Source organism: Carlito syrichta, unplaced genomic scaffold, assembly GCF_000164805.1.
Source record: "Carlito syrichta isolate Samal-C Ts95f unplaced genomic scaffold, Tarsius_syrichta-2.0.1 Scaffold316276, whole genome shotgun sequence".
Taxonomy (NCBI): domain Eukaryota; kingdom Metazoa; phylum Chordata; class Mammalia; order Primates; family Tarsiidae; genus Carlito; species Carlito syrichta.
Window position 1 is genome coordinate 1,006,402 of NW_007260372.1, and position 15,185 is coordinate 1,021,586.

At 34.2% G+C, this 15,185-nt stretch overlaps 1 pseudogene; it reads right to left on the reverse strand.

The window, feature by feature from the left end:
• Positions 1-2,434: 2,434 nt before the first annotated feature.
• LOC103276622 lies at positions 2,435-14,180 on the reverse strand (annotated as a pseudogene).
• Positions 14,181-15,185: the final 1,005 nt, after the last annotated feature.

Sequence of the window (15,185 nt, forward strand, 5' to 3'; positions counted from 1 at the left end):
GAGTCAGATTTCCTCAGCGCTTACCTAATGCCTTTTCTGTATTACAGGATCCCGCGTTACATTTAGTCATCATGTCTCCTTAGGCTACTCTTGGTTGTGAACATTTCTCAGAGTTTTCTTGACAGTTTGGGGAAGTAATAATGTGATATTTTGAAGAATGCAGTTCAATTTGAATTTTGTCTGATTTTTTCTCATGATCAGTTAATTTTGTGTGTCAATTTGGTTAGGCTATGATGTTCAAGTATATGGCAAAAAATTATTTGAACCAAATAAGAGGAAATAAGCAAATACTTTCTCCAAGGTGTGAGATGGGTATATTATGATATAAATCTTAATTCCTCTTATCCCATAAAATTATTGAAGCTATTTTACTGTTTTCTTCCATAGTTGTCAGTACATAATTCTTAATAGAGATGAATAACTACTAAATAAATGAAGGAAGAAATAAAGTATAATCTCTACTCTGTTCGTCTTTTGAGAAACTTTATAAAAACTGAATTTTAAACTACACAGGAGAAGCGAAGGTGACATATTTCCTCCCCTGAGAAATTCAATAGTTTCATTTTACCACTCCTATTAGTATTATCATTGCAATTTAGACTTCAAACAATTGAATTCTAGGTTAGATTTTCCCCACTTCCAAGTTTTCTTCTTAAAAATTTCTCTGAAGAAATAACGCAACCCCATTTAATTTAAAAACTGCTATTCAGGAATCAAAGTTATTACTTATCAAAACCTGAGGTTTTCAAGAAGATGTCCACATTGAACATGAATGTATATTGAGTTTCCGTGTTTCAAAATATGCATTTCAAGATATGTGCCTTTTGAAGGTATCACTGGAGTTTGGAACAGCATGTTTTCACTCTTGAGAAACAGAATGTTCCTCTTGTTTGGAAGTGGAGTTTTAATTACATGTGGATTTACTCCACCAGCAACTGCATAGTTGTTCCATTTTGATACACAGATGTGTACATGAGTGTAAGCCCCAGAAATTTATTTTCAATCTATTTACTACAGGATTAACTTTGTTTTTACTGGCAAAGAACCCCAGGATTCCATCAGGATAAACACAAAATGATCCATTATATGAATATTCATGACAAATAGTTTTGTGGAGAAGTGATTACATTCTGAGACTCGAAATATAATCGAAAAAAGAAACCATTCATTTTAGGATCATTGAGACCCCAAATATTTCAAATTCTTTATAAAACATTCCAAGAGAAATTAAAGAGAATTGCTCAGGCCAGAATATTCATTTTTTAGATAATAATGTAAAGGAGAGAGGACCCTTCTTATCAGACTAGAAAAGAAGACAACTTTATTTTAAGAAAAGAGAGAAGCCTTGCAAAGAGCAAGGTTGATGTTTCAGATTTATATATGGCTAAGCAGAAGGAATTTTGAAATACTTCTGTTAGATATAAACTGAACAAAATAATCTAGCATAAAAATATAGTAACTATGTTTTCGTGGGGTCTAATATTGAAAAGAGAGAAGAAGAAAAAGGAGAAAGAAAAGAAAAGTGAGGGAATAGTTAAAAGAGAGGGAGAAGGAGGAAGTAGAAGCATTATTAACACATGTAGTGTGACTTTAGGTCCAACTTTCCCAAACAGGCACAGAGACTTTTAAAAAGATGTTATCTAGTATTGACTTATTGAGATATAAATATCTTTATTTTCTATTTAAAAGTTTTAAAGCTTTTAATTGAAATAACCAAGATTAAAAACAAAGGAAAATACTGCATTACACCATACTTAACTCTTTACAAATTCACTGACACACAGATTTTTCAAAATGATAAAATGCTTACTAATGAAACTGCACTTGCACAGACAGAGCTTGTTTTCCTCTGGGGAAGAAAGATATGAAGCAGGGTAGATCATGATCACATACTTCTAGAACAGCATTTTCTGCAGATTTCTTTTCATGTAAAGAATCACCTGGGGAACTTATTAAATAGTAGATTATTTTATCTACTCACCAGAGATTTTGACTTAGGTAGATGCAGAATAGAATCATATAATTTGAAATTTTAATAAGCACTTCAAGTAATTTTGATCCTACTATAAGAAACAATTTTGAGAAGTCTAGAAACATTAGGGTTCTAGTCACGGTGACTGAAAGGCTGGACAGACTTCTGAGAAGGACTGTAAGGTATTTTAACCAAATGTTGAAAACAGGAGAGACACTATTTTGTCAGGAAGTTTCAGCAATGTTCTATACAAAATATATTTCAGTGTTTAAAACCCCTGACATTTTTTTTTAATGATTCTACACAGTCTGCACTTAGAAGTTGTAATTAATTAGAGGATTAATTTGCTTAGGTATAGTAAAAAAAGTGATGGATGGAAAGGAGTGTACCATAGTTCTGTTTTCAGCGTTCATATCCCACATATATAAACAAAGATAAAACAGAGCAAATTAAAGTTTGGTTTCAGATAGGTTTTTTAATATCTATTTTTTGTCTTTGTATAAGTTTTTTTTTATCTTTACAGAGCAACATCCAGACTCCACACACAGCTGCCAGGAAGACCCTGTATGTTGTGGGGACCGGCTGGGGGATGGCAGGCAGCTCTGGCTTCCCACCCTTCTATTCTGAGTTGGGGGTGGTGGGCAGGATCGCATCTTTAGGTTCCGCCATGCTCATGTGGTCAGGCAGGGGCGTCTTGGGGCCAATCTTAGCAGCTGGGGCCAGGGCAGCATGGTCTTCACCTTGATGCCCCTCACACCCTGTCTGAGCAGCACATGGAGAACAGGGTGTCAGTGTAGTAGTTAGCAGGGTCCCCGCTGTGGATCATCAGGGCACTCACAGACTTCATGGATTTAGCCCTCTGTCCTCGGAGTTTCCCAGACACCACGACCTCGCAGCCCTTGGCCTTTCTCTCCATGATGAACTGCAGCACACCATAGCAAGCCTTCCGCACAGCAAGCCCTCCAAGGAGTTTGTCACGCAGAGGATCTGCCTGGGGCAAGGCACGCCGACTTCCTTTTCAGCAGAAAACTCGACACTGCCCTCTGGGAAACCAAACAACTACAGCAGTCAATTCTTCAATCTGCAGGCTCTTCTCACCAAGAGCATTCTGTGTTCTGAGGGCTAAGATCACGATTTCTGTACTAGGTGGTGTAACCCAGACCCAGAGTAGCTATCTTCAGCCAGCTCCCAAGTGAGAAACTCACACAGCTCAGCTTCGAAGATGCCATCAGCGACAAACAACCTGCTCTTGGAAATTTGCACTATCACCTTGCCGCAGCACCATTGAAGGAAAGGAAAGTGGGGTAGGTAGCTTTAAAAACTACTCATGTACTCTGTACAGGGTGCAGATGTATAATTTAAGTTTATTAAAGTAGTTCTGCTTTTAAAATGTGTCATTTTGAAGAATATTTTTAATCAATGGTTTATTAAAACAATATTCCACTTGATATACTTTATTTCTGGAATTTTAAATTTTAATGTGACGCATATTAATCTGTATTATAGTACCAATTACAATAAAACACTCCACATGAGGCATTTTCTTTCTTACTTTATTATGTCCTATTTCATGAGACAATTTCTGATGTCTTCTAATGTTTAAAGCCCTACAAGTATAAAATGTAGGCTACTCTAACATTTATAAAGAGGGTGGCATCTATTGCCATTGATGTCCCTGGTTTTACAGTAGTATCTGTGATGACTGCAATAAGAAATGACATGGTAGTTTGATGCTTAGTGCAATGCATATTTCTGTAAATTTTAATTTCGCCAGTGGGAAACCTCTAGAGAACTGGCATGGAAAGCTATAATGATCTAGATTATTTTCAAGTTGGAAGTTATCTCTTAGGATAAGAAAGAAGAAATATGCATATATATTTACATATATACACATGCACAGACACATACATGAGCACACACAAGCACATCATGCATTCATATTTTATGGAACTTTTTGCAAGTAACATGTTTTGTTTTCAAAGGGTGACTCAATTCTGTTCAAACAGCTCAAAATCCTTATTTTTGAAAATTGGTTGACAAATCAAGACAATTTAGCATACAGGGAAACCGAGAAAAAGGAAAGGTGTGAAGGAGACATAAAGTTGGGCTGTATCCATCAGTATTCAAGGGAAATTACAATGTGACCTTCCAGGAATAGAGGGTAAAATATTCTTCTGTGATCTTGCTCCTAATTCTTAACTCTTGCTGCTTCTGCTGTTGATTACAATAATATTGCTATTAACAGCTACTAAAATTTTAATTGCACATTTTCTTGCAAGACACTCTCATTTTGTTTCCTCTTTTTAATTAATTCTCCAAATTGGTCTCTTTTATACACATACACACACACGTACACGCACATGCATAATCACACATCCCATATCATCAATTTTTAGATCTTGTACACATTTTTCAGCTCTTTGGAGCTTAGAACATATTTCTCCAGAAAGCTTCTATTTACTACTTTAAATCATATTAGATCCTTAATGGTGGCTTCAGTAGCACTGTGTTCATATCTTATCATATGTGACTATTATTTTTCTTCTCCACAAGATCGTTAGCAACTTGATGACAAGAGACTGTAGCAAGTGGCCTGGCATATCTGTGGAGTTCAGCAGTGTGTATTTAAATTTAACTACATGAGGTATGTTTTACAGCAACTGTATGAGGTATGTTTTGATCATAGAAGCTAAGGCATTTATCCAAGTTCACTCAACCAGTAGATAGTGAAAGAAACCCAGAAAACACACATGGTGGTTTTAAATGAGGTTTCCTTTATCAATACTCACAGAGGCTGGCCTTGCTAGACACAAATCTGTCCCTCAGTAGTTCATTAGAACTCTCATACATATACACTAAAATGTCAATCCCTAGGGTTTCAGTTCCTGGAATTTTTTTTTTTTTTACTTCACTCCCTTTTTATTGATTGATGATTAATTGATTTTTAATTTCATATGTTTCCTATGGAAACTAGCCAATTTGCTTCTAAATTCTATGGAGTTTTGTTTTAGAAATGTAGGTTCTCCTAAATTCATGGTATATTGTCATCATTGATTCATTCAACATCATCTTGTATTTATGTATTCCCTTTAATCTCCATCTCCTGTTCCTTTTCCTCTTCCTACACCAAAAGCAATAATCCTATATATATAATGTATTTATATTATAAATGTGTATTTGGTTTGTGTCAACTTGTATATAAATAAGTAATTTTATATGATCTCATTTATGGCTCACTTTTTTCCTTCAGTAGAAAATCCAATGTCTTTTAAGATCCATTTAGCCTGTACCTATCAATTATCTTTCAACTGTGGAATATATCTCCATGATCTATTCTACCAAGTCATACCAGTTTATTTCCTCAGTGGTGACACAAGCAGATTGCCTCTCCTATGGTCAATAATACTGTAATTAACATCATTGAGCATTTAATAAGGTTATCTTCCTGGAGCCAAAGCTTTTAGATTTTAGTTGTGTGTATTAAATTTGATGTTCATTTTGAAGAATGTTTTTAATCAATCATTTAAAAAAACAATATTCCACTCGAAATACTGTATTCCTGAAATTTTAAATTTTAGTGTGACACATATTAATCTGAATTATACTACCAATTACAATAATACACTGCACGAGACATTTTCTTACTTTATTATGTCCTATTTCATTTTTCACGAGATAATTTCTTCTATCTTTTCATATGAGTCAGATTCTCCTTGAGAATGTCTGCATCATGTTATCAAATCTAATAGCAGAAAAACTACAATGCATACTGCCATTTAGAGAAAACGGAATGGCAAACTGTTCTATAGAAACTCAAACACCATAGGCAGACGTTACAATTGCCGCATTCCACAGGGAAAGTAAATGCTGATCTAAGCCCTGATTCTACTCCTTAACAGAAGTTCAGGGTCCAGTGATTTCTGTAACCTCTTGCTCCACCTTCTGGGAAGTTTTTCTAGATCCATTATCTTACTCAGAGAATATCTCATTAAGTCAACATTTGGCACTCCCAACAGTTGTTTTCATTCTTCTACGGTGGGTTGGGTTAAATCTTGAAGCGTGACAAGCTTGAAGTTGACAACACTTGAAGTTATGATTTATTTGGTATTACAGATCTCTTATAAATTTAGTTGGCTTCTGGGTATTTGATTCCTGTCAGCTCCATGTATGAATATCCACATTTGTAGATCCTTTCTGGACATTCTCCTGAAATTTACTATATTTCTCTGTTTGCCTACCCCGGGCTTCTGCTCTCTCTCAACTAAATCATGGGTAACATGGGTACTTACCTAGGAGAGCAGCCACACTCTCACTCTGTTTTTCCTGATCTCTTTTGTCTAATTGAGAGAATCTATTGGATGCCCATTTATTAGAGAGTTTTTAAATCAATGGTTGTGAAATCCATACCGTCTTTTCAAACCTTAGGTGGTTAACCAGTCTTAATTTTTTCATGTCAAAGATCTTTTATTTACTCGTTAGTGTTTGAGGTAAAATGGGCAGTTGCTTTTCCAATCCAAAAGATCCTTAAATCCATGAATTATATTTCTTTTCTCACTTGTTTCAAAATAACCAGTTCTTTTCTCAGCTCAACTTCTTAATACCCTGAAACATACAGCCACAGTAAATGTCAAGTGCTACATTATTTTCTGTCTCCTCTTCCCTCAAGTTCTAAGTTCATTAAGGTGACAGTTTTATCAAATGTTTCACCAGTATGAACTTGAATCAACATCTTCCAGGGTCTGATAAAAGTTTTATTTCTGTCCATCTCTCTCTCTCTATGTTATGCTATAGTAATAAATTGCCATCAATAATAGTGATTTTTAAAAATATGCGCATTTCTTCAACCTGTAATATGTGTATAGTGAGTCTGCAAGAGATTGTACTTTTTATTCTTATTCCATATCTAAAATTGAAAGAAAAGTCACTACTTGGACTAATACTAATGGTAGTAAAAGAAGAAAAAGAACCTGAAATTTTGTGCCAGCAATAGAATGTCTGATCTGGAAGTGACACTTACCATATCCTCACATATATATTGTCTAGAATGAGTTCTGTGGTTTCACCTAATCAGCGGACTCAGAACGAAAAGTGAGTCCAGGGTGCTCATAAGATAGAGAATTACACTAAAGTAATTCACTGGTGAAGAGGCTACTTCAATTACAAAATAGGACTTTTGTTCGGAATTTTAAGATGGTTTTGGTGTATAGAAATCTATCAGAATATCAATCAGGACTCTGTATAGAACACAGACGTTTTTCTCTGCAATCTATGTATACAGTTGCTTAAGACTTAAAATTAAAAGTTTGTACCATTATGAATGAGCTAATGGAGTAAAGGCCAGAGGGGATTCCACCAAAAGTCATAGTCATCACTATGGAATCTGCTGCTTTTTAAAAAATTACCTACATCTTGCTGTGGAAAATCTAAAGAGCCACTGGAAATCTCATCTACTTAACTCAAAATGAAATTAGGAAATATATGTAATTCTCAAGAATCTCACCGGAAGCTGCTTCAAATATATTTGTGCATTTATCTGTTTTCAAATACCTACGCAGAATAATGCTTCTCTCCTCTTATATCTTCCATATCTCAAGTGAAGTCTTTTAATGGGTAGCTTTTAACCCAGAATAAGCTCAATGAAGAAGATCCCAGGAAATAGCAGTCTGTAATTAAGTATTTTTTAGGTAGAAAATATTTTAGAAGGGAATGATTTTATACTTCATTGACAACAGACAACTCAGAATATTCTTAAAACTATATGATAATATTATTAGATGCAGAGAAAATATTTGATTTATAATGAATAAATTAGCTAATAAAAAGAAGCTTTATAAATTAAGTTTATTTATCAGAAATTCAAAACAATCATTCTTAATTGTGAAAGAGTAGAAGCACTCACACTGAAATAAGCAACAAGAGAGAGATATCGGCTGTCATAACAATAATTCAACACTTTGGCCCCCTTTTCTTAAGCATAAATGTTTTCAAGAGGGGTGATACAATCTAAATATTTGTGCATCCTAGGGGTCATTAGGTAACTAGTTAACATTTACACTTAGATGGTTATAATGGCCATCTATCTTTTAACATGTGAAAAGCAGAACTTTTGATTTCCCTCTGACCTTGTTTCTCCCACTGCTGGTTCTCTATTGCTGTGTAAGAAGCCAAGCCAATACTTAAAAGACTTAAAACACTTGTTTATTTATACATTATTTCATGGTTTTGTGACTCAGCTGACTATTCTCAGCTGAATGTTTTCACTCTGGAACTCCCATGTGATTGTAGACAGTGTCTGAGGCAAGAGACATTTGAAAGCATCTTTATTGATGTGTCTGGCACCTGCATTGAATAAGTGAAACAGTTGTGAACTCTTTGACTTCTGTGTGTTCTCTCTACATGGCCAGCTTGGTAGTCTGTGTGTAAGACTTCTTTCATGATCACTGGCAACTACCAGTATAAGTGTTCTAAGAATCTTAGGTGGAAACTTCATGGCTTCTTATTGTCTAGCCTTGGAATTCCAAGAACACCACTTCCATTACAATTTAATAGTCATACAAATTACAAAGGCTTGTCCAAACTCAGGAGGAGAATGACAATCCACCTCTCAAGGGGAGAGATAACAAAGTATTTATGACGTGTAGAATTTATCGCTTCCTTAGAATTTCTCATTTAATATGTGATAGCTCTGTGACTCCGGATCTACCTTGTCCTCTTTTTCTCATATATTCTGGTATAAATACATCAATTAAATCTACTGAAATTACGTTTCATTTCCATGGGTCTCCGCTTATGCATATTTACGTGAAACATATGCACAGTGACAAGTATTCTGTATACTAATCTATCTTTCTTTTTAAAATATATAGTTTATATTTTTATAAACTATATGTGCATTTGTATATCTGTATCAGAAAAAACAAGCAAGCAAGCAAGAAATTACTTTTGATAGACCTCCTCTGGCTAGTGTCAGCTCTTCTACAACTATACTTTGGCTCCAGCAACTATCATATTTTGCCTAAATTATTGTAGTCGTAGTACAGATTTTTATTATGTAGTGCATTGTCTGATCAGCAGAATTATCCTTTAGAAGTGTTATTATCATGCCTAACACCCAAACAATTTTTGAGACTTTCCATTTCACTCAGAAGAAAGCCAACGCCCACACCTGGTTATAAGATCCCAAATTATCTGACTACTTGCTAATTTTCTGATCATATATCTTTCCATTGTTTCACTTGCTCAGGTGGCTTCACTCATATATGCCTTTTTACATTTCCTGGAACACATCAATCCATTACAAATCTTGGACCCCTGCACTTGCTGTTGTCTCTGGCTAAAGCAGTTTTATCTCAAATATTGTGACAGCATACTTCCTAATTCTTTCCATTTCTCTATGTATTCCTTTATGATACTGTAGGCTTTTTTAATTTCTGAGAAAAAAGCCTAGCACATAAGGAATGTTGCATATGAATCAATTGAAAATTTCTCAGCCTGAGTGAAAACATTCATATCAAATGTTTTATAAATACAATTTATTGACTCAAAATGTTTAAGAAACAGACTTACTAAGTGGCACGGATATGTTAGACTGTTTGTCATATTAAACTTTTAAATTTTGTCTTTATACTAGTTATTTTACTTAATACTTCATGTTTTTCTTTAGTAAATATCAGATTTTAAAAAAGTTTTCAAGTTATAAATTTAAAATGTATTTTAAAAATACCTAGTTTAAATGCATTATTGTCAGATAATGTGAAATTTATAAATACATCATTTAAAAATTATTATATATTAATATTGAATGTTTAATAATTATTGGTAAATTTTTCATGTATACGTGAATAGTTGTATTGTTAAAGTATATAACTGCATATAACATATAAATGACACTTTAAGTATACTATCAAAACTGTAGTCACCTTTATGTTTGCATGGTTCATTTAATCTCAAAATTGTAAATTAGTTGATCTAGTTATGATGACAAATAGCAATTTAATACACATTTTCAAAAGTTTTGCTTTATATAATAATCTATAAATGAGAAACCAGTTTTTGTTATGTTTATATTTTCATTAATGAAAGAGTAACAAATATTTTATTCTGCATTATATTATCATAACATCATACTCATCTTTCATTTGTGTTACGATAATCCTTTTTGCTTAACATTTTCAGAAAGTGGGAGCATACAGGCATTTCTTTAATATGAATTTTTTCTCATATATAATTAATACAAATCTAATGAACAATCATTATATATTGATAAAAGAGAAAGTAAGATATCATCCACAATCACAAGACATGTTAACGTAAAATATTAAATTTTAGTGCATTTTTTTCCAGCAATAAGTATGCATGTTTGTCTCTGTGTATAGACACATAATTGAAGAAGATTACAATGTATATTTGACAGTTTCTATTTTCTTTTCATTTTTATGAATTTTATAATCATTTTAATCCATAATAATTTATTCTGGGGAATTCATAATTGCTCATTGCATTGTTGAAACGTTATTATTTTAGAGTAATTTACTCAACTGCTTCTCTAATGATGTATGTTGTACCAAATCCCAGGGTTTATCTATCACACATTGTGCAATACACATTCTCATGCATAATTCTTTGTGAGCATCTTTGATTATTTCCTTGGGACATATTCCTAAAAATGGAATAATTCAGTTAAAGAGTATGGCATTTTAATGATCTGGATAAATGTTGCCAAGTTGCCCTCCAGAAAGTTTCCATACATTTGTATTCCCACAGAAGCACGTTAGACTATCCATTTGCATATCTTTAATTATAAGTCATGTTGAGTATCTTAAAGCATTTATTAGCAGTATATAGTTTTTGAGTTTACTATATGGATGAAGTTGTACCAGCTGGTAATTTACTCATTGTCTATTTTTTTTGTTCATTGAGTTAATTTAATTTTTTGAGTGGCATATATAGCAAATTGTTTTTCTTTTCTTTTCTTTTCTTTTTTTTTTTGAGTTGGAGTCCCACTCTGTCACCCACACTGGAGTGCAGTGGCCACTCCCGGCCACCGAGCCTCGACCTGCTGGGCTCCGGCGATCCTTCCACCTCAGCCTTCCAGGTAGCTGGAACTACAGGCGTGCGCTACCATGCCCGGCTGATTTTTTGATTTATTGTAGAGATGAGGTCTCGCCAATTTGCCCAGGCGGGTCTTGAACCCACCGGCTCAGGCAATCCACTCACCTCAGCTTCCCAAGGCACGGGATTACAGACTGAGCCACAGAGCCCGGCAGCAAATTGTTTTTCAATCACCATTTGATTGCTAATATTTTTTATATTTTACAGATATACATATTTTAATATATGTATTCGAATTGTCATATTTCCTTCTTTGTTTTGTCTTACATTTCTGAGATTTAAAATTATTTCTATAGCATTGTACTGTATTATATGTCTAGCTATATTTTATTTTGTTTATTCCTTTTTTTATTTTACCAAATTAGCATATATTTTATTTTGTTGTAATTTACCTGTAAACAGCTATTTTGTGAATTCTAATATGTCTCTTCTTTTAAACATTGGTGTGATTTATCAAGCCATTAAGTGTTTTGAAAGGGATCTTTTTTTTTTTTTTTGAGTTGGAGTCTCACTCTGTTGCCCAGACTGGAGTGCAGTGGCCACTCCCAGCCACCGCAGCCTCGACCTGCTGGGCTCCGGCGATCCTTCCTCCTCAGCCTTCCAAGTAACTGGAACTACAGGCTGGAACTACAGGTGTGCACTACCACGGCCCGGCTGATTTTTGATTTATTGTAGAGATGAGGTCTCACCAAGTTGCCCAGGCGGGTGTCATTATCTTCTTACATTTATTACTATGTCTGTGTCAGTTACATGGTGAACAGAAGGATCAAAATCTCTAATATACAGCTGTATTATGTTCAAAATAGAACTTCCATTGCTAAATCGCCAAATACTTCTTAAGTGTCATCTACATTTTTATCCTACAAACTAGTCGTTGGAAATTAAACTGTGTGCTTTAATCATTTGTAAAGTATTATCTAACTCAGGTTACTGATTTGTTTTTTCTTGGCAGGTAACATTGCTTTCAACAAAAGGTGAACATGGGAAAAACCTTCAGTGAGAAGGTAAGATTTTCAATAACTTAAGTGTAGATTACTATTCTTTTGGCTCATTGTATTTCCTATTATAACCCAATATCTAAGTAAAATCATACTGAATTTCTTCCTCATTAACCAGCATATATTGGCCTATACCTTCATTTGACCTGTTCTTTATATACAGTAATGTAGAAAATTCTTTGGACATGATTGGTACCTAGAAATGGGTTTATTCTACAGCAATAACATAAAAAACTGCTAATTAATCTAGCAGCTGACAGATTATGATTAGGATACAATTTCAATGAATTGGACTTATTTTAAATCAAAATTTAAAGGTATTTTGAAACCTGACTTTTAAGAAAACACATTTTGAGGACCCTGATCATAATTTGAACTCATCATCTTCACTGTGTTACCATGGTCTATGAATCACCAAGCTTTAGTATTTGATTTTTTTTTTTTTGAGTTGGAGTCTCACTCTGTCGCCCAGACTGGAGTGCAGTGGCCGCTCCCGGCCACCACAGCCTCGACCTGCTGGGCTCCAGCGATCCTTCCGCCTCAGCCTTCCGTGTAGCCGGAATTACAGGCATGCGCAACCACGCCCGGCTGATTTTTTGATTTATTGTAGAGATGAGGTCTCGCTGCCCAGACGGGTCTCGAACCCACAGGCTCAGGCAATCCACTCACCTCAGCCTCCCAAAGGCGTGGGATTACAGGCTGAGCCACCGAGCCCGGCTAGTAATTGATTTCTACATACTAGTATTATTATTTTTTCTTTAGAAGGCACAACACATGTTTATGTATTCATCATAACCCCATGATGATCTGGGCATGCCAATGGGTCAAAAGTTAAGAAGAACCTCTCTGAACTACATTTTGTCCCATCTCTTACTGTTTTTCTGATACTCTGATATTACCACTAAATTTCAATTCTGTCTGAATTTTGATTTTCAGGTTTCTCCCTGATTCATGTATTCATCTGTTTATAAAGTTTCCTGCTCGTCCAGTGTTCTACTTTCTAATTCTCAGGCAATCCAACCTAACTGTGAAAATGTATGTATGTTTAAGTTGTGTTTCTCTGAAGTTCAACTTGAATTCCCTTATGCCCAAATGCTAGAAATATATTCTTTTTAGTGTCTCTGTGGTAGGAAATACCAGTAAATCTGTAATATATTCAAGGTTTATCAATACTCATATATGAGGCATAACTCATTAGATAGTTTATTAGTTCACTGAAAGCAGAGACTTGTGATACTTATTTACAGAGGGTTAAGTTGTGAGAATTACATGAATGATGAAGCACAGTATGGAGCCTGACAGCAGTCCACTGTGTGCACCTGGCATGCCATCTCCTATAGGATAGACAACTCTAAGAAGAGGAAGAAGGGTGACACGGTGAGTTTAAACTTTCTTCATTTTTAAGATGAAGGCATTGAAAGAATGATTATAAGATAATTTTTGTTTAAGTAGCCTACTAATTTATGAAGATGTAACAGAGTCAGTGATAAACTTTCTTCACTTCAAGATAGAATTTTTTTTCACATCTTACTTATGTAAAGACTGGCCTTAGAGGTCATTAATCCCAGCTAAAGTTGCATCAGAACCTAGGGCTTTAGATTATTTTTTCATGTATGTGCATCTTCAAAACCTATTCAAAATTAAGACACATTTTATTTGCAAAATGTAAAATGTAAAATGAAACAGCTTATGTTACACTACATAATTCCAAAGGGAAGAGTGATCTTCCTACATTTGTTAAGCAATCCACATTGTCAGTGTCTAAATTTGCCCAGGCATCTGGTATGTCAAAAACTTTGGGTAGAGTTTGAACATTTTCCCATGTACAATATTACTCTGTGTTAAATCACCATGCCAGAAAATTGGCATAGGATAGAATCTCTTTTGAAATAGCAGATCTGAAAAATGTATCAAGGCCGCTCTTCTTCATCAAGATGTATGATTTGGCAGGTAGTTCACTAATTGGACTTTAAAGATTTTATTGTCTTCAGAGCTGCCAGTTGATTGTGCTGTTTCATTCTCAAATATATTGGGAATGACACAGCATTTTCTATTACCTGCCAAATCTCAGATAATTCCATAGACTCTGAAGCTGACATCTATCAAAAGCAATCTGGACACAACATCTAATACTTTATGAAAACAGTACTCAAAAGTTTATCATTGCTTATTTTTTAATAACTAGCAGAGATAAAAACATCCCACTTGCCCTCCAGGCACATTATAAAAATAGATTAACTGTAGAAAAGCACATTGATCTGAGAAGGTAATTTAATTTGAGTTTATGGAATTATTTTGATATCTGGGTACCACTATCTTTTGCAATTTCAAAGTTTACAAACTTTTATTAATAAGTGAAAACTTCTTTGAGTTAAGTTTTTACTCTCATTTTATAGAATCTGAGAGGTCTACGAAACTGTATAAAATTCATGTTTTTGTGAACATTCCACAAAAATAGACATTTGAAAAATAACTATGTATAAACTCATTTTTCTGTGTTAAACATGGTGTCTGGGCTATAGCTTTGCACACTGCAATAAGTCATCACAGGAGAATATTCATTTTCAGCTTCATTGGTCTTATTTCTGGCTAAAAAATTATTAGGTAAAAGAAAAACTAATAAGCTATATATTTCACCTTCTTTTAGAAACATATTACTGATTTTAAAATGAATAACTTATAAAGGCAGATGTTAATAATTCCATGAGAAATAAAGACTGAACACACTGCAAATAAATCAATTGATACAGCTAAAAATAACCCTAAAAATGATTTGCTCTCCCTCTCATTTTAAAAACAAAGAAATTGAGCCACCATAATACTTTTTATCTTGGAAAGAGTCAACAAACCTTTCAAGATGCTATTTCATATGGTGTCAAAGAAATAATGAAAATGCAACATTTTTATTATAAGATAAATGTAACAGCATCTTGAAGACTCAGAAAACAAGTGTACACAGTCTCAAACTTACACATAAACCCACTGGGAAGTCAAAAATCATGTGGACTTAATTGGATTTACAAGTTTTTTTTTTTCAATTTTAAAATTAGTTTCTTGGGTGTATTAAATGTTCGTTTGACTTCTGATATTTTCATCGTACAATG